Below are 18883 nucleotides of genomic sequence, written 5' to 3'. Positions count from 1 at the left end.
AAGCCTGTACTTTTTAATCTAACTGACTGAGAGCTTAGCTTTAAATGATAGATATACTTTAAGAAACAGACAGCAAGGTGGGGAACACACATCCAGCCTGCTCTCGTGCAGCGTGCTACCGCCCCTCTTACCGCCCCTCAGTCCACGGAGGCGTCCAGAGGGGCAGGGGAGGGACTGCTGCTCCCACACCCTTTTCCGCAGACAGGATGGTACTCGTGGCATGCCCAGCACAGGGACCGTCACCACCTCCTGCAGAGCACAGAGACCCAGGAATGAGCAGAGTCCCCCTCCTGAGGATGCCCGGAGCCCGGGAAGAGGTCGCACCCAGCACCCAGGGCCTGCAGTGGGGACAGCCCAGGCACCAGGCACCTGCCAGGAAAGAGCCCGAGATGGCGGGCATCACAGCTGTGCAGCAGGCAGGAGAGGCACCAAGAGAGGTGCCCGGAGGAGGGCAGCAGGCCTGCAGTCCCAGCAGCTCCCTTGACGGGAATAACACCAAGAGTTTCCTGGGGGTCATAGGAGTGTGCATTTTATGGATGTCCAAAAAAATTGAATTCCGAGTCAGGTCTCCTATATCAGACAGAGAGGGAGAGCCCGAAGCTAAATTTGTGGAAATTATTTTATAGGAAAAACACTAAACTCAGTCCTACCTATAAAAACCCTGTTTCTGTCTCTTGCTGCACAAGGTTGAATTATGAAAGGAAAGAGTCACACGAATGGTTCTTCCCTGTCCTTCACCCACAGGGCCCTGGTGACAGAGGTGCCAGGCAAGAGCACAGGACAGCCTGCTCCTTCAAACAGGTGCTGGACCACAGCACCCCAAAGTGAAGCAGGCCTCACTACTGCCCGACTCCCCCGGAGAGCACCCTCCAGAACGGAGCCGCTCCCAGTGCCGCAGTGGGCGCACACCGCTGCCCGCTCGCCTGTCCAGGAAAGACTCACGGTCGGGTCTCCTCAAGTTAAGTGTTTATCCCGACTTCCCACCTGGCACACAGTGAGGACAAGCAGCCTTCAGACTCCTGCGTAAGTTCAACCTATTCCCTGGCTGGAGACCCGAGAGTGAGGGATACAATGCCAGAATGGATTTGGGAGCTAGAGGAGAGCCGGGAGCAGCGGTGGGCCTGGCAGAGGGGCAAAGGCTGGACTGGCTCAGGACAGCACCAGGAGCAAGGCAGCCATGTCAGCAGGCCCGCCCCGTGGCTCTCCAGCTGCCAGGTCTCCTCTGGGCTCTCTTGGCTACGGGCACCTGTCGGTTTGGGTACAGACCTGCCCCAAGCAACAGCGGAACCCAGAGAGTCACAGCCATGTAATGGTCATACCGAAATTCCCTCTGATCTCACAATGAACTTCACAGGATGTGAGACCTTCCAAAAGACCTACCAGCACACAAGGGTTTCTTCTCCACACTCACGAAAGTATCCAACACGTTCACTTTAAATCCATACACCTAACCAGCCCCCTTGTTTTAAATCAGCTATGGAAAAATCAGCTCTGCAAAACCCTGAGTTTGTATCAATGTAACCTTGCCAAGGCGGGCGCCTCAGGCATCCGGAACACTCCCACTGTCACCCAATTCCTGCTTCACTGCTGGGTGCGCCACCCGGAATCCTTCACTGCACTAAAAGGGTAAGCAGCAGCCTCCACACCTCCTGGGCCACAGGACCCCAGCCTCCTGGGCCACAGCACCCCACATCTCAGGGCCCACAGCACTCCAGCCTCCTGGGCTACAGTACCTGGGCCTTCAGCAGATCTGCAGAACGCTCTTTGGCAATATGTTCTCCCCTTCCTGGGCCTATTTCCCACCTTCCTGACCAAGACTTCCCTGTTCTTTCTGTCTTGGGGAGTAACTGACCACCCTGTTCGTAGTCTGGCCTCCTGCTTTGTGCCAGAGCAGGCCAGAGTGGGTAGATGGCTGTTGCTTCCCAGATGAGAGGCGCTAATGTGTGTCCCCCGACATGCACGGGCTGATTCCTGCCCCCAAGGTGGTGGCATCCAGAGAGGAGAAGATACACAGGGAAAGGCCTTGGGAAGAGGTGGGCAAGTGTCAGGGGCCGCATCTTCAGGCCAGGAGGTACCACGGACTGCCGGCCAGCGCGCTACCTAGGCAAAGTGCCTACCCTACTGAGGGGGGCTCCCCAACCCCACAGGGACCTTCTGGGAAGGAATTTCTGGAGCAATAGCTGTCAAAGGCCACTCCGTGACCTCGAGCAAGCAATCTCTCCAAATGGCCTGTGGAGTGATAGATCCCGGGCCAGCCGCTGGCAGGTCCCTCGAGGTCTCCTGGTCCTTCGCAGTCCAGGGCACTGCAGGGTGGCAGCCCCGCAAAGGCTCCTGTGGAGCTTGGTCCCTGGGGCAGCAGTGCCCAGGTGGGAAGTGACTGGATCCCGGGCTCTGACCTCAAGGTGGATCAATTCACTGACGGCTGAAGGGACTCCGGGAGGTGAAGGGCGTGGCTAGAGGAAGCAGGCCCCTGGGGAGGGGCCTCAGGCCCAAAGCAACAGAGACGTGCACCCATGGACCCAGTCTCTGGGGTCATGGCCCCAAATCAGCTTTTCCTCATTCGTGTTCTCGTCTGGTGTTTGTCAGCCTCTGGAAGCTGACGGCACCGGCCCTGTGAGGCCCCTGAACGTGCCTGAGAGTCACATTCGTCCTTCCCTCCCTGCCCAGTCCCCATCCCGTGGTGGCAGCATGTGGCCTGGAAAGAGCACAGGGAGGAAGGAATGACCTCGTCAGCGGATTCCCCAGGACGCCCGCGCGTGCGAGGTTCCACCCGCTGCTGTCTTCAGGAGACACACGTCTGCGTGAGCCTCCCGCGTGGGCTGGAGCTGCAAGGGGACTTGCCTTTGCAGAGGTTCCCCATGTTTGCTAGATTTTTAAAAATCAGATGCAAAACGAAGATGAGACCCCATAATCACCGACCACGTTCCGATTCTGACACCTGCGTGGTAAGTGCTCCTTCCCCGATCCCTCCCCCAGCGCACTCAGGGTGGGACTCCCAGTCTCTGGCCACTGTCCATCCGGGGTGCAGGAAGCCCTCAGTCAGCAGAGGTGTGGGACGTTAGCGAGCCTGTGCTCATCAGCAAGGCTTCCGTCCCCTCCTTTGTTCCTCTGAGTCAAGACCTGACACAACTCATCTGACCTTCCTCTACGTTGATGTCCCGAGGCTCTGTCTACCGTCACACACTGAGGGCCTTAGGCCCACGTCACAGAACAGTCCCTTCTCCTGAGAGGTATCCTTCGCTGAACTGTCACGGCCTGAGCTAACACGGGGTTCTAGTTCTTTCTGTGCGTGCATGGCTTCCATGTGCCCATCTCCAGCTGTGGGCGTCCCCATGTGTCTGCCTGGTGATACCACACACATCCCAGCAGGCAGGAGGAAAGCACGTGGGTGACAGTCAGCGGGACCGTGGGGGACAAACAAAAGCCCCCCGCTCACGAGCCACTGCTGCTTCAGATGCTGCCTTCGCCAGCAGCCCTAAGCACTCGAGGCTCTCGGCATTCAAGAGACATGTCACCAAATTGTCCCGTCACATGCACATGTCCACAGCCACAGGGCAGAGACGCCTCTGCCCACTCGGTGGCCCTCCCCATGACTGCACAGCATGGCTGCAGAATTCTTTAGGACATCTAGTGGTCAAAGGTCACTGACCTTCCATGAAACCGGTCTTCATCTTAAGAACCTTCCTCCAAAATGCTAGTCCACTCCACACGTGAATAAAGGAAGCTGCTTCCATTGGTTTACTGAGATGCTGCCCAGGCCTGCCCCTGCCGGAAGCCCTGCTCAGAGGGAGATGGAAAGCCCCTCCAGGCAGACAGGCTCTGCAGGGGTCGCTCCTCCCACGGGCAGGCCCGGGCACACTGGCCTCAGCATCTGGCCCTGCGTCTACCGGGGGCTCACAATGACCCTACAGAGTTGGCCAGGTCCAGAGAAAGGAAAACTTGGGGCAGAGAAGGGCGTTTGGAGAGTCCTATGAGACGAGGGTCCACAGAGGGTCTTCCAGAAGCAGCTTCCTCGTGAGCAGGGAACAGGCTGATAGAAAGGCAGGAAAACTGCACCAGCATGAAAAGACTTAGAGCTACCGTCCCTTCAAACATCTCAACCCAGAGTCCACACTAGGCCCCGGAATGGGACGGGACGGTCTTTCCTTGCTGGTGACTGGCCCTCTCTCCTGCCCAGCTAAGTAGCCAGGATTCTTTCTCCTTGAGTCAGATTTTGTCAAATGCAGAGATGTGTCTGCTAACTTCTTCTGATGACAACAAAAGTAGTATGTTTGCTCTTCGAATCATCTCACAATGATCAAGAATAAGTGTGCTTGGATCTCCAAATAAAGGCATAGGAGAGAGGACAGAGAAGGTCTGTCCTGCTGTCCACACACAGATCATAATGTGCACCCAAAGCCACTTGGCTGCCATCTTCTTTGTGTGTGAGAGGACATTGGTCTCTGCCACTTGGCTCCAGCAGCCTCAACCACCTCAGGACACGCCCGACTTCCACATCTCAGGCCAGGACAGAGCCAGCGCCACAGCCAGCCTCCGTCGTCATGGATGGAAGTCAGGATGGAGAGTCAGGATGGAGAGCCAGTCTCCAGGACACCCCTAACGGCAGGCAAGCACCCCCAGGCGTGAACAGCACCTTCCTTTCATAGTGTAAACAGCTTCTCCCCCAAGAAAGGATACTGCGAGGTACAGGAGGAAGGAAAATGAGCCCGGGGCCCTTCAGCTCTGGGAGATTCCGCAGGCCAGAGGACCACGGGAAGAGCCCTCTGCCAATGACCCCTCAGCCGAGGTCCTCACAGTACAACCGGCAGGTCCCGGCTCTCAGGGCAAAGCGGGCGCGGCTAACGCGTCCGTGCTGGGACCCCACACCAGCGGGCTTGGGGGGACCAAGGAGCTGTCTCCAGAGCCCCCAGGGAGGCCAGGGCCCTGGTGATCCCCCTCACTCTACATATAGCAACGTGCACCAAAGCCACTGGCATCTGACCTTAAAATCACATAAAGACAGTTGATTAACATGCTAAAAATGGTACTGGAGACTGAGACGCCGGTGAGAAGAGAGAAAAACCAGGGGAAAGCTGTGTCAGCCATCCAGAACCAGGAGCAAAAGCCAAGGCTGCAGGATCTGGGAGCTGATTCTAAGAGCAAACACACTCAGAGTTCGGTGGGATTAAAACACACACACGTACACACACACCATGTGATATTATTTTAATTCTCTTTGAAATTGGTGCATTGTGACAAAATAATAGCAACTAAATTATCTCTCCACATTGAGGTACCTAAGATGTGTGTCTGACGCAGAATACGGGTAGTTAATATGTTTGTGTTTATAACGTCCTGGTAGAATCAAGTACCATGTGACTGGGAAGGAAACAATTCCAACTGATTCCAGTATGAATTATAATGACAGTCCTCAGCGAGGGGCGCACTGGGACGGCCCACGTGGCACGGAGAGTGCTCCTGGCAGGTGACGACGAAACGGCGATGTCTCCGAGGCCCAGCACAGGCCCCGCCATCCGTGATCCCCCAGTCATCTTTACGGTAATCGCCCACAGTGCCCGGTTTCTGTGGCAGCTCAGCTCTCAGGCTGCTGCTTCGTGAAGTGGACGTCACCTGGACCTCCAGGATCACTCTGCAACCAGATCTTTCATTCAAAGGCTGATTTTTAAAAAGCAAAACCACAGGATAAGCAAAAGGAAAGGATGAATCAGGCAATAAAGTGAGACTCTAGAAAAACGAACCTGCTCTTCTACCTTGCCAGCCGTGCCAGTGTCCAGCTGGCCTTCCCACGCGGGGGCACGGGTTAAGTGTTCGGAAGTCCATCTGTGACGTCACTCACGAAGCAAGGACTGGAGTGCAGGTCCACTGGGTGCAGGCCATCTAACAACCTCCATCTATCGGCCTCCTCTCCGTCTTCCTTGGGTAAAAGGTGACTACGTGCCTTGAAGTGAGTAACAGGGGTCTGTATCCTACAGAACATTTTCGTTAATGAAATCCACTCTTAAAACATCCCAAATTGGCCCTTTTACAGATTTCACTGCTGTAAAGAGCGGCTGGACCCGACCAACCCACTGTGAGCCAGTCAGACTTGTGGGCCTACTCGCGGTTACCTGTCTTCTGCTGACACACCAACACCCCACCAGGAGGTGAAGGCACTGCTTCTGCCCTGTGGCTGCTGGGACCACGCTGCAGCTCTGGCTCACGTCGACTGCTGCCGTGCTTTCAAAGGCCAATGACCACAGAACTGAGGTCAGGCTAAGTGAAAACCCTGTGCTTAGCCAGGAACCTTACTTTCCAAACAGAAACAAATGGGAAGACAGCTTAGCCTGACAAACAGGGCGTGGCTTCCCGTGTCAAGCCTTAATGTTTAAAATCCCAGGACGGGAAGGCCTCCTGCCAGTGCGGGGCCACAGCCAGGACTGCTGCGGCAGCAGCCCCCCCACACTCGCACGCTGCCTATCGAACGGTCGAAACGGCTGCTTTTCCAAATGCCAGTTGTCCACACGGCAGCCTGCAGCCTGTCTTGACTCTGGGCCGCCATTTCTTCCACACTCACAGGAAACACATGGTCGCCCACAGTGGCCGCAACTCAGAGCTCAGAGCACTTCAGCTCAGGCCTCCAAGGTGCCGTCAGCTGCCAGGTTCCGGCCACGCTCACGGGAGAGAAGTGGTTGTGCGGGGACAAGCAGCGGTCAGCAGAGGAAGACCGGCAGCCCCTGGTCTTCATGCAGGTGCGGGCAACAGACTCGGCGAGCAGACCCGAGGCACCCATCTAGTCCCCTCCCTCACAAGGGAAGGGCAAGAACCACAGGGGGCAGACTCCCCTCAGTGCAGCCCGCTCCCTCGTCGGCCACGGAAGCTCCACGGCAATAAAACAACTAAAGCCTTCAATTTTACCACATTCACCCAAAACTGAAGTTCCAGAGAAAATCTCTGCCAACATGGAGCAGGCTCGGTGTCACTGGAAGTCACCTCTAAGGAAGTGACGTTAGGGATGTGCGTCTGTGGACCCAGCTAAAGCCGTGTCAGCCCAGTTCAGTTCCCAGAACAGCTGCTTCTGAACACGTGCGCTCACTCAGGCTCTTCCCTGAGCCGCTTCTAACTGAGGGTTCACCCAGTGGACTCTGTCTTCAAGTCTTCAAGTCTTCACATTGGCCAGCACACACAGGGCCCGTGTGCTCACACAGGCGCACACACGTGCGCACACTCACACGCCTCTGCATCCCTGAGGCAAGGCCTTGCCGACTGGCTAGTTGAATCAGGTCGTCAGGCAGTTGCCTTCTGAAACAGAATCACTCACCTAATGGTCTCCTAGGAGTCTGAGCTAACCCTCCATCACCCCACAGCCGGAAAGGCGTCCAGAGAGGCGGAAAGCACGACTCGCGGCCATGCCGGCTGGTCTGCCCAGCGCCTGCTGCCTTAGTCTTCCCGAGACGGAGCCTGAAGCTGCATGGTTAAATGACAGCAGGCTTTCTTCATAAGCCATCCTCAGTCACTTTGAAGACCCTCACACATCATAACAAAAGTCTCAGGAAGCGGCGCCAGCCACCTGAGGCCCTACCCCCACCGCGTCCTCCCACTCTAGGGCCCTGCACCTGTCACCGGAGCACCCTCCTCCACTCACAGGAGGCAGCCACCTTGCACACAGCTCCTGGAACCACACAGACAGCGGTCCCCAGGGCCCGCTCCTGCCACCCTAAAGGGTGCTTGGTGCTCGGCTGCAATGGACTGGGTCCTTACGGGAGTCTCCCCCCCACCCCGTCTGGCTCCGCAGCACCACCTTCCACTCCTCCAAGGACAATGTGTCCCCTGTGGCAGGGGGAGGGGCAGAGGCCAGGCTGCCCCCAGGCCCGCCTCGGGCACCCCCAGGAGCAGCCCCCCAGCGCCCTCTGGGCGAAGGTCACACCCCCTGCCCAGGACAGGCTGTCCCCCACCCCTCCCCCAGAAAAGCCCCTCCCTCACTCCCTGACTCCTCCTGGTGCCGGCCAGCGGGTGCCCTTGGCCTGCCATCCCACGGGCAAGCTGCTGCTTCTCTTCCTCATGTCCAGCCACCCCTCACACCAAAGTGGCCCCCAGGGCAAGGACACCACCCCGCCCCAGCTCCAGGGTGCCCTCAGTGGCAGAGACAGACGCCCTGCACAGACACCACCCTGAGCAGCCATTGCCCCCAGAGTCCGCAGCTCCCAGAAATCTGCTCGCAGGCTCTGTTGGACCTGCCTGGGGATGGCTCCCAGCAGGAGTCTGCAGGGAGGTAGGGTTTCTGCAGACCAGTGCCAGGGTGCTTCCCACTGTCCCAGAGGAGAAGACTCCACACCAGGTCCCCCGCCACGGTCAAGCAGCTGAGCTCTTCTGGTACAATTGTGGGTCACCTGTGAGTTTTCCTTACAGCCAACATCTTTGGAAAATGCTACATAAAGGAACCATCGGAGTCTTCACCCTGGGAGACTTGGGCTTCTGATGTTTGACAGACAGGTGCCAGTCAAGGAGCGCCCTGTGTTCCTGAACCTGCAGCAGATCCCCATGGTGACGTGACCACCGCATCCTGCTCTCAGGACACTCATCCTGTTTGAAGTTTCACTGTGAAGGGTTTGTCTCAGCAATTTCCTCAAAAATACGACCATAGAGATAAAGACCACCTGAACAGTCAGGCCCTACATTACAGGTGGCCAAAATCTGGAGGATTTCCCTCCAGAATCAGAGTCTACACACGAGGAAACGTGGGGACATGCTAATAACCCTGGATCACAACCCTTCCCGTGTGGACAGAGGCTCCCCTGGGCCCACTGACACCAAGGCTGACAGCAGGGTCACGCTGGCCCAGAGGCAACCCCCGATCGCTTCCCGTGGCCCTGGACTGAGTCCGTCCTTCAGGGACGTCACCAAGGGTGTATCTAGCTAAGCCACACCAAGGAGCCAGTTCCACCCCAAGTCGGCCAAGCTGGTTACTCGAGACCTTCCTGTAAAAGTCACTGCTTGGGCCTGTGGGTGACCCTGCAGTGCCAACTCTTCAAGAGCCGGAGCAGGAGGGGTGCTGAGCCATCAGCGAAACCCAACCTCAAAACAAGAACGGTCATAGAGATTCTAGAAAGCCGGGTTGAGACAGGCAGAATGTTTTGGAACTGGATTGAGAGGGTAGTCACCTAAGAAGTTAGATGTAGGGAACGCCAGCGTATTCTCGATGGTGAGGCTGAGTCTTGTTTTCTGAATTTCACCTCAGGAAAGAAGAGAAGGAAAGGTGGCGTTTTCCACGTCCGCGACTATTCCTCTACAATGATGCTGAAACAGGAGGCTGCCTCCAGCTCCCTGGGACTGAACAGAGACTGACACAGCAAAGGCAGGGACCTGTGTTTTTTATGTTTGGTAGCAGGGATGAACCCAGGGGTGGTTTACCACTGAACTACAACCCCAGCCCCTTTTATGTATGTACGTATGGATGGATGGATGATTTTAAATTTTGAGACAGGGTCTCACTATGTTGCTGAGAGCCTCACTAAGTTCTTGAGGCTGATTTTGAACTTTCGATCCTCCTGTCTCAGCCTCCCAAATTGCAGGGATTATAGGCATGCGCCACTGCACCTGGCAAAGAGTGTGACCTTTGACCAAGTGTCTCAAATGTTCTCTCAGCATTCTCCCAGTACAACATTATTTTCCTAATGCTGCTACATCTGCCATGACGTGTTTCTTCTTGGATGAAGAAATTCCACTATTTCAGAAAATGTGGTCAAGAGATACTAGTACTCCTGCTTCCTGCAACCTGCAAGTGCATTAATGAAACTATACTCTGCAGCCACACAAATCCACAACTGGATGACTACCTCAGAGCATTAGTAAGCGGCTCCCATGTATATAACAATGCTTAAACATACAGAAGATGCCCTTTCCAAAAAGGAGTACACGGAAGGTAGTTCATAAAACTCCATGTGGTTCTGCACACACCAGTGTGGACAGTGTGGAGAAGACCCTACAGACCAAAGTGGCCGAGAGGTCCTTTTCCTGCAAGTCTACCCTCTTCCCACAGACGCAGAGGGGCTGACGAATTCACCGACTGTGGTCATCGCCGTGGCAGAGGCGCTGTTAGAACAGCAAACACACAACCCGGGACGCTGAAGCACATGTTGACAACCAGAAGCTGTGTGTACCCCCGTGTCTGCAGAGAGACACTCTGTCTTCCCTTCCCTGCCACAAAGCAGAAGGTCGATATGAGGGCTGCCGTGGTGTTCTACTCTGAGTGAAAGGGCTGTCGGGAGCCATTGGGGAAAAGCCAGCACGCGCACTCCAGGTCCCCCATGTCCACAGCACAGCGCGGGAAATGTCTAGCAGCGCACACTGCCTGTGTCCTGCCGCACGAGCGTCTGAAAACACAGGTGCATGAGGGGCCTGGGTGCCCACCTTCGCAGGAGCCCGCCAGAAAGGGAAGGTCCTTGCAAGCTCAGAGCGAGGCACAGGTCCTGTTGTGGGGAGCTCCCCAGGACGGTGCTGGCGGTGGCCTGTGCCCCTCACAGGCCGCCATGTTCCGGGTGGAGCTAATCAGCAGGCAGCCTGGCCATGGGATGGCTCACCTGCATCTGTGCCAGTCACTCACATCTTTGCTGAACACCTGGTCTCCCACCCATCTCCCCCTGTGGTTCTTCTGTAACTGAACGCTGTCCCAACATGGGACTGGGCCCAGGGTGTGGGTCAGAGTTTCCACGTGGCTCTGCCACATTCCAAAGCTCCACACACCATCCGCACCATCCTCTTCCCTCATTAGCCCAGAGAAGTAGAAGGGCTAGGGGTGTGATTTCGTGGTGAAGCTTGTGCTCGGTATGTGCAAGCCCTAGGTTCAATTCCAGCATGGAAGAAAAAAAAAAAAAAAGAAGAAGGAAAAGAAAGTGGAAAGAAAGTTGTAGACTGAATCAAAAATCAGCCAGGAAGTGAAAGCAGAGATTATCTCAGGTAGACCAGATGTTCAGAGAGAAGAGGTGTGAGGTGACCAGGGAGGGGGGCTCAGAGGGCACAGAGGGGCCAAAGCAACAAAGGCATGAAATGCAGCCATTCACAGATCTGTTTGTAGGGGAAACATCCTGTGCCCCAGGAATCCCGCCAAACAACAGCAACTGCATCAGGAAGGGCGAGGTCACCCTTCTCCTGCTTAGAGCTTCTAAAGAGAGCAATCAGATGCTGCAAGAAAAGCCAAAGGGAGCACTGGCCTGGGCACAGCTCACCCTCAGAGTGAGAGTCCTGACTCCACCAGCAAGTGGGCAAAGAGTCCAACCTCACTCTCCAGAAAAGACAAAGAGGGTCTGGCCAACAACTCTGATCACACTGAGTTTTGCAACTGAGAGACAGATGGGTAAGCCAAGCCCCTGCAGAAGTTGGAGACAGGAAGAACACAGGTAAAGGGCCTGATTTGATGCCACCTATGATAGGTGCTCAGTACACAGACCTGAGCATCCAGGGAACGAGAGGCCAAAGGTCCAGGAGCACCGTAGCAGTTGAGCGCACTGCCCTTGGCGTAGTCCAGGAACCTGAAGGGGCCAGCAGCCAGAATCTAACCTCAGGCACGTGTACCATGTGTATCTTTACAGGAATAGCTCAGGCCCCATGCCCAGCATCTGCTCAGCCCTGCACACAGTCGGTGCCTAAGGAAGTGTTTCTGAAACACCCTCCCAATGCTGAAGTCTGCAGAAGAGGTGCACATGTGTAAAGCCAGGTGTGTAAGGCCTGGCCTTGGGATGACTGATCCGAATCAGCAGCACCTCACAAGCAAAGGCCGCTGCAGAACTCTGGGAGCTACAGAGGTGTGTCGAGGAAGCCAGGGAGTGGACATGCTTGGACCACCTGAGCAAGGATATCACCTTGTCTCCAACTCGCCACAAGAGAAAAACCACTCCCACAGAATCAGTCACCAAATGCTACCCCTCAGCCTTTAACATGGTTCTGTTAGCCTGGGGTTTAACAGTGATGCTTAAGCTCAGCCGTCAGAGGTGACCTGAAGTTGGAACTGAGATGGAGAGAGCCAGCCATGGGAAGATGGGTGCAGAGAGTGGCCAATGGTAGAGTAGAGCCAGAGCCACTGCTGGAGGGGTGCTGGCCTCACACCAGGTAGACAGTGCAGACAGCAGAGACGCCCTGTCCTGTGTGTGGCTCACAGTAATGTGCTGCCTTCAAGTCCCCGCTTTCCCCAGTGGCCTGTGACTGCTGAGTCCCTAGGTTGGCCGCCTCCCCCTCTCCTCTCTTGGCATTCCTGACCCCCTTTCCCCAGCTCTCTCCAGGCTGTTACCCCTCTGCCAGGCTATTTCCCATCATGATGACTCCAATCAGGAAGCATTTCCTCTTTGGCCCTGACTGTCATCGACACTGTTGCAATCACTTGTATCCTCACATCTCAGCCTCTGAGGATGCCTTTCCTTACCTGTGCTGTCATGAGGCCTCACTGCTTGCCCAGGTCACTCAGCCAGCAGCGCAGAGTGGAACTGTCCCTGGCAAGATGACTGTAACAAAATCATAGCCTTTCAGTGGCTCACTGAGGACACGGAAGACCTTGGCACTTCTCAAGAACCATGCACAAGTATCCATCAGAAATGTGGGTGAGCCTGGTTTTATGAAATTGCTAGCCCACTTTACAATGCTGGCTTTACCACACACTGCAGAACTGGCCACTTAAATTTTCATCTTCGTGACAGCAGGTGCAAGCTCTTGAGTTCTGAAATTGTCCTTCTTGTTGAACCTGGTTCCTCTAGGTCGAGAGAAATGCCTCATTGCTTGCAGTCCCCTCTGCATAGACAAGCACAATCATTAGCAAGTCCTCACATGGGGACATACTGCTCATTCATTTAGCAAATCAAATCATATTGCCGAGTTCCAGATGTTTCTTCTGCCATCTTGATGTCCTGGGAATTGTAAACAGATTCTCATGTATCTGACTTTGGTCCTCCTCTCCTATTGCCTGGCCTTCCAGGATGGTGAACAGGGTCTGTCCCCTCAGAACCCAGCCCATTATGTCACAGTGAAAAAACTCACCCTTGAGTGAGCGCAGGACCCCCAACCCACTTGACCTCACCATCCCCCTTCTGGCACTCAGTGACCTGAGAGCAAGTTCCTCTTCACCAACCCAGCTCTCTGCAGAATTTCATCTCTACGCTCAGGCAAGGCTTGGAGCCAAAGCAATGGCATTTGTGACAAGGAGAAAGCCCAAATGCTGCACACAAAGTCACATCAGAGTTTTGCCTGCTTTCTAAAACTTGTTTGGACACTCTGTGAAGAGTGGTAGTTCTTGGTCCTGGGCCACAGTGCAGTGGGCAGAACTCCCCAGGGTCTGTGCCAGGGACACAGACTTGGGGAGCCAAGGCCTAGGTGCAAGGAGCTTCCTGCCTTCACCCCACTGGCACACCTCCCACTGAGCCAGGCAGGCCCTAGGGCCTCCACTTGACCTTGGTGTCCCCAAGGTCCTTGGATCACCCCCATGCCATTGCTGGGCTCTGGAAGAGCCTGGGCAGGGCCCAAGATATGAAATCCGCCCTGGGATTCCATTCCAGGCTTCCCCTGCTGCCGTAGCCAAGTGACCCCCACATAGTCGATGACCGTGGCACTAGATGGCCTCTGATGAACTGGAGCCCAGCCCAAGGGAGCCAGTCCATGACCAAATGAGATGGGGGAGGAGGGAGATGCCACACGTGGCCTCCAACCGGAAGCCCAAGGTCCCCACCCTCCCCCTGGTGCCGCCCACACAGGGGTGCCAGAGACAATGCCCCACGTCCCCGGGGACCTGCTCTGAAGACGCTCCAGGAGTGAAAATGACACGGAAGCGGGGTAGAAGGTCCTCCCTGTTCAAGCAGAATCCAGGCGAAAGAGGGGAGCCCTAGGGTAGTCCCCAATCCGCTAACAGCAAATGCGGGAGGGGGCAGGGTATGCAAGGTTTGGCCCTTGCGGCCTCCCACCACGTTTTTTGTATGTTGGTATCCACCCTCCATTTGCTGAGTGACCTCTGAGGACTGCGGGAGAGAAGGCCCTAGGGCCAGGACAGTGTTCCGTGGAGGGGCCTCTAAAGACAGCTGCCGGCGGAGCACCGAACCCAGGAGCCTCAAGGAGGGAGGAGTCGGGATCCTTCTGGTGACCCCCAGCCCCATTCCCCCCCCCCCCGCGAACCGCACCCGCAATTCTGCCTCTGCCGGCCCTCGCGGTCTCCGCGGGGCAACCCCCCGCGCCCGGGCCCCGGCAGGCGCCCACGCGCGGACACACGCGCACTCAAGCACGCTCCGGAGCAAACGGCCTCCCTGCGCGGAGCCCCAGCTGGCGCGGGGGGCGGGGCGGGCGGAGAGGCCGAGGGGGCAGGAAACGCCGCTAATTGAGGGAAATGCACGCGGATTGCGCGGGCGGCCTTTGAAGTGCGCCTGGGGCGGCCAGCCCCTCCGCGCCGGAGCCCACCCGGCGAGCGCCCCGCTCCGGCCGGAGCACCGAGGACGCCCCGCACAGATTCCCACCGCGGAGGCGGTGGGCTCCTTCGGACTGCCGCGCGAGACCGCCGCAGGGGCCCTTTTTGTCTCCCCGTCCCTGGACCCCCGGCCGGACCCAGAGGCCGGACGCTGCGCGCCTGACCCCGCGGGCTGCGTTTTCTCCCCGAGAGGCCGTCGCGTCTCGACCTGATATATGTACACGTATAAATACAATGTTCGTCCAAGTGACATTCCACCCCCTCCCTTTTTCTTTTCATCATCAGCAAATAAAGATTAGCTGGGAAGATTATAGAAAGCATTTTCGGGCTGCAGCTGATCTTTATTCCAGAGGCTTTGTGATGATATTGATGATGATGATGGTCAAGTGGACAGTTTGATTTTTGTGTTTGGAGCTAGTTATAAAGAATCAATATTATATCAAGGGGTAACTTTCGTGATAAAGGACTTTAACCACTCTGGCTATTCATCATAAGTCTGTAGCAAGCAGATAGGTCAAAAGAAATTATATTGCACTAAAGAGTGAGTCTTCTTATCTCTCCCATACCAGGGGAATAAGGGACAAGCCGATCGATACAGTAGCTGCTGTATACTTCTTGCAATTATCAATAGCTGATTTCGCCTTTTGAGGCCTGCATCTATTAATGCAAGCTAATAATAATCGTTTGAGTCTCCCTGTAGGCAAGGGAGTCAAAGTTGTAACTCCCCAGCATTATTTTATATGATTATACTTGCTGAAGCGCCCCTCCCTGGCCACATGCAGCTGCGATAAAAAGTCCAATCATTAGGCGAGAAGTACTTCAACAACGTTTGCACCCCTCGGTGTGAAGAGGATAGCCATGTGTGGTTTCCCGTGTATGCCATAAAAAGCTGTGGGATGCTTGCCTGCCCGTGCCTCCAGTGAACTGGCCCAGTGTCCTGTGAAGAACACACAGGAAGCTTCAGAGCACTCGGACCAAGGTGGATTTATATGCTCTGCACACAGCTCCCACCTATTAAAGACACGTGGACACATTTATCTCAATGGATTTGCACACAGAGAAGGCAGGGTCTTCCTAGCAGTGTGAGCAGGGCAGTTATCTTGTACCGGATTATTTAGTTAGATCCTTTTATTTTTCTGGGGAAAGTTAACTTCAACTTGGTGAACAGAAGCTTGTATAAAACATTTTCAAAAAAACACAAATCTATTTTTTTGCTACATTTTCTAGCGCCCCCCCCCATGTAATGGAAAAGCAACATCTTTATAATTGGCACTTGACATGCTGTTTGCGTTGGGCTGTGGTACACCAAGCACAGATTTCCTGTTGATGGAAACATTTATCATCGTGATTGCCCCAGAGTGGCAGGTGGTGTTATCAATTACCTCTTCTTACCAATAATAATATTAGTATGGTAATATCTTTGCTCAAGTGAGAACCAATTAGCGGTCACTTGTCACAGCATTAAAGACACAAAATCATGCTGAATTTAACCCTGAGGACCTAGAACAAAAGTTGGGGGTGGGGAAGGAACTGAAGCGAAGGAGATGCCCAGTGAGTAGAAAAAAAGGAACTTTGGAAGGAAAAGAGAATACAAAGCGACCCCCACCCCCTAAAATGAAACCCCTAACATGTGAATGCCCAGTTTGTATTAAGTTTGGGGAAATAAACATATTAAACAAAATGTCAAATGCACCTCATGAAAACCTGTCTTTTGTGCATTTGGGGCCAGGTAGCTTCCATGAACTGTGACTGTAACGTTAAATTAGGACTATTCAACCTCCCCTTGTCAAATCAACCTTAGATAGGCTTTCTGTTTTATCTCAATAAATGATACAAATTAAATCAAACACCTAATTATATGTTTCACTAATGTAAAATATACAGTATTAATTTGTAAATAATATTATTAAGCAGACAAAATAATAACATGTCACCTCTTAAGATGAAAACAACATGGCAAGAGGAACAAGACAATTAACAAATTAGATTTAATTATAGGAAAGAAAAGCAACTTTTGTTTTTGCAATAGTGTTTAGGTATTGCAATATTTTAATAGACAGTGGTCATGTGATGATAAGCATGCATGTGCCTGGTGCTAACTGAGTCAGTGTCTGCACCTCTGCTCTACATTTCTGTATATCAATCTGTACACAACCAGAGCAAGCATGCTGCCTCTAATCTGTGAAAATACCTCATTGACACTTTGCAATAAATATATTATTGCCACTAAGGCTTAAAATACAAATGCTTTCATTAAAACTTGCCACACTGAATGAGAACTGAATAAAGGTTTCTGATCTGAGTGTGGGGAGGCGAGAAACAGAAAGGAACAGGTAAGTCAGGAAGTTGTGTGCCTTTTCGGCTTTCTATCCTCGACCATCATCAGAAGGGTGTCCCTTTGGTCCACTCCAGCGCAGTACTTGGGCTAGTGCGGTATTTAGAGGGGATTTGTGCGGTTACCGTTGCACACAGCTTTCTGGCCCTTTCTTCCAAGTCTCTGCTCCATCTTCTCAACGAAATTCCAGGGCAGCCTGTGCAGAGTGCGATGTGGAGCCTACCTTCATCCAGGCTGCGGGCGGGCCCTGTGCTGCCCTGACCCTGGACAGCAGCCCACCCCAGGCCGGTCCAAAGTGAGAACTCCACACCCTGCCCCGAAACCAGCTCTTTTCCACAATGACCACTCAAGCCCGAGCCCCGCCTGCTTCACCTTTCCACTTAGGACTCGCTGAGTACCTCTGAAATCTGAAGGCTTGCTTCCTAACACCTGAAGAACTGGGCTCAGATTCGCCTTCCCTGGAGGTACTTAAAAGATGGCCGGTGACCATACCTCATAGAAAATGCCAAGTCCATGAAATTAGACAGCTGCATTTGGAAGCACCAGAAAGACGTGGGAAAATCATTCCCATCATTGTTTTGGAGAGACTGATGAATGGAGGTGGGAGTATGAGAGGACCTCAACCACAAAATGGTGGAGAGGGACAGGTGATGTGACCCAATGAGGAGCCGGTGCCAAGGGCCAGGAAGCTGTGGAGGGAGCGGGATCAGATCTTCCCTGAAAGTATTCAGACGCGGTGGGAACCTGCATTTGCTTCTTCTTCCCAAGTGTGTCGATTACAAGAGAAAGTGAAAAGAGAGGGGATTCATCAGGTCATAGAAGACAGCAACTCATGAAGGTTCTTTGATTTCTCTTCTAGAAAGAAATGGCAATGTCTGCCTTCCTGCCGAGGCGCTGCGACTTCCCAAACTCCTGCCGATCCTGTACATCTGAAAAATTCCCCACTCTACCCCCCACATCACACACACACACACACACACACACACACACAAAACACACTTTCATTTTTATCTTCCCACTCCTGAAACTTTCTCTGCCCTCTTTTCCCAGGAAGAATTCCTGCCCTCGCTCGCCCCAAATACCCGAGCTGCAAACTTTTCACCACCGAGAGCGCCTCTGCGCCACACGCAAGAGCAACCCCCAGATACTTGCAGCCTTCGCAAAACTTCACTGCGCGACTGATGTACAAAGACATTTCGCCTCAGAGCTTAACTATAAAAGCGCAACCGATGTATGTTTAAAAGGAAAATCTAGATTTCAAACATCTTTTATTTAATAGCCTTTCTTTTGGAAAAAAAATCACCTACGTGAATACGCTCTCCACTAAAAGGCAAAACAAAACCAACCTTAAGAATTTTTTTTTTCGTAAGTGGCTCTTGGGGCTGTTTGGAGACGACTCCAACCTGTAAGCTTTCTTCTTCTGCATGACTCTATGCGCTTTTCCCAGAGCCCGAAGCTGTGGCTTCGGGAACTTACACTACTAGAGGCGGGCGGGAAAACGCGGGCTGGGAATCGCAGTCTAGAACCGAAAAGCAGCGGGCGGAGAGCGGGACGTACGGCGCCCGGGCAGGGGATTCCACCAGACAGGAGCACGCCCACAGGAGCCCAGCCGGGAGCCAGGCGTCCGGACTGGCTAGTCACCGCCTGCTCCCCACCCCAGCCACAAACGACACTGGGGGAAGCGCTGGAAGGCCATCTGTGCCGAAGCTTCGTATAACACAGGACCGCTTGCAAGGACAAAAATAAGAAATTCAGTAAATTGAAAAAGACATACTAGGCGAGGGACACTGGTACAAGCGCGGCGGGGCCGAGGCCTGGGGCACATCCTGGCGGCCGCTCGGGGACGAAGGACACGCGCGGTCCTGCGCGCGTGCTCGGCTGCCGGTGAGAAAGCGCGGGTGCGAGGGCGCGTTCCTGTGACCACGGGCGGGGGTGGGAACCGGGAGCGCGTTGTGCCAGATGCCCCAGACGTGCGCGACCCCCTCACCTAGCCCCCCCCCACGTCACCCCAGAAATCTCGAGAACACGGTGGGCCGCGCACGGGACTTTGGTGGACTTGGAACTTTCAGTCGCGCTTTCTGCCCACTCCGCAGGCCCCCGGCAGTAGGCGCTGGGGCCACTGCGCCCATCGTGAAGGG

General features: G+C 54.4%; 1 long non-coding RNA gene across 2 annotated transcripts; it reads right to left on the bottom strand.

Annotated features, from left to right (window-relative positions):
* Positions 1–5190: 5190 nt before the first annotated feature.
* On the bottom strand, positions 5191–7885 carry LOC120885236 (uncharacterized). 2 transcript variants are annotated; one of them, XR_005727719.2, is made up of 2 exons: positions 5739–7885; positions 5191–5655 (listed from the first exon to the last, which is right to left on the bottom strand). It is a non-coding gene; the product is annotated as an uncharacterized LOC120885236 (long non-coding RNA). The 2 variants fall into 2 exon arrangements; XR_013429448.1 differs by having other exon boundaries at positions 5751–7885.
* Positions 7886–18883: the final 10998 nt, after the last annotated feature.

This window comes from Ictidomys tridecemlineatus, chromosome 13 (genome assembly GCF_052094955.1).
Source record: "Ictidomys tridecemlineatus isolate mIctTri1 chromosome 13, mIctTri1.hap1, whole genome shotgun sequence".
Taxonomy (NCBI): domain Eukaryota; kingdom Metazoa; phylum Chordata; class Mammalia; order Rodentia; family Sciuridae; genus Ictidomys; species Ictidomys tridecemlineatus.
This window is presented reverse-complemented; position numbering and strand designations above follow the sequence as displayed.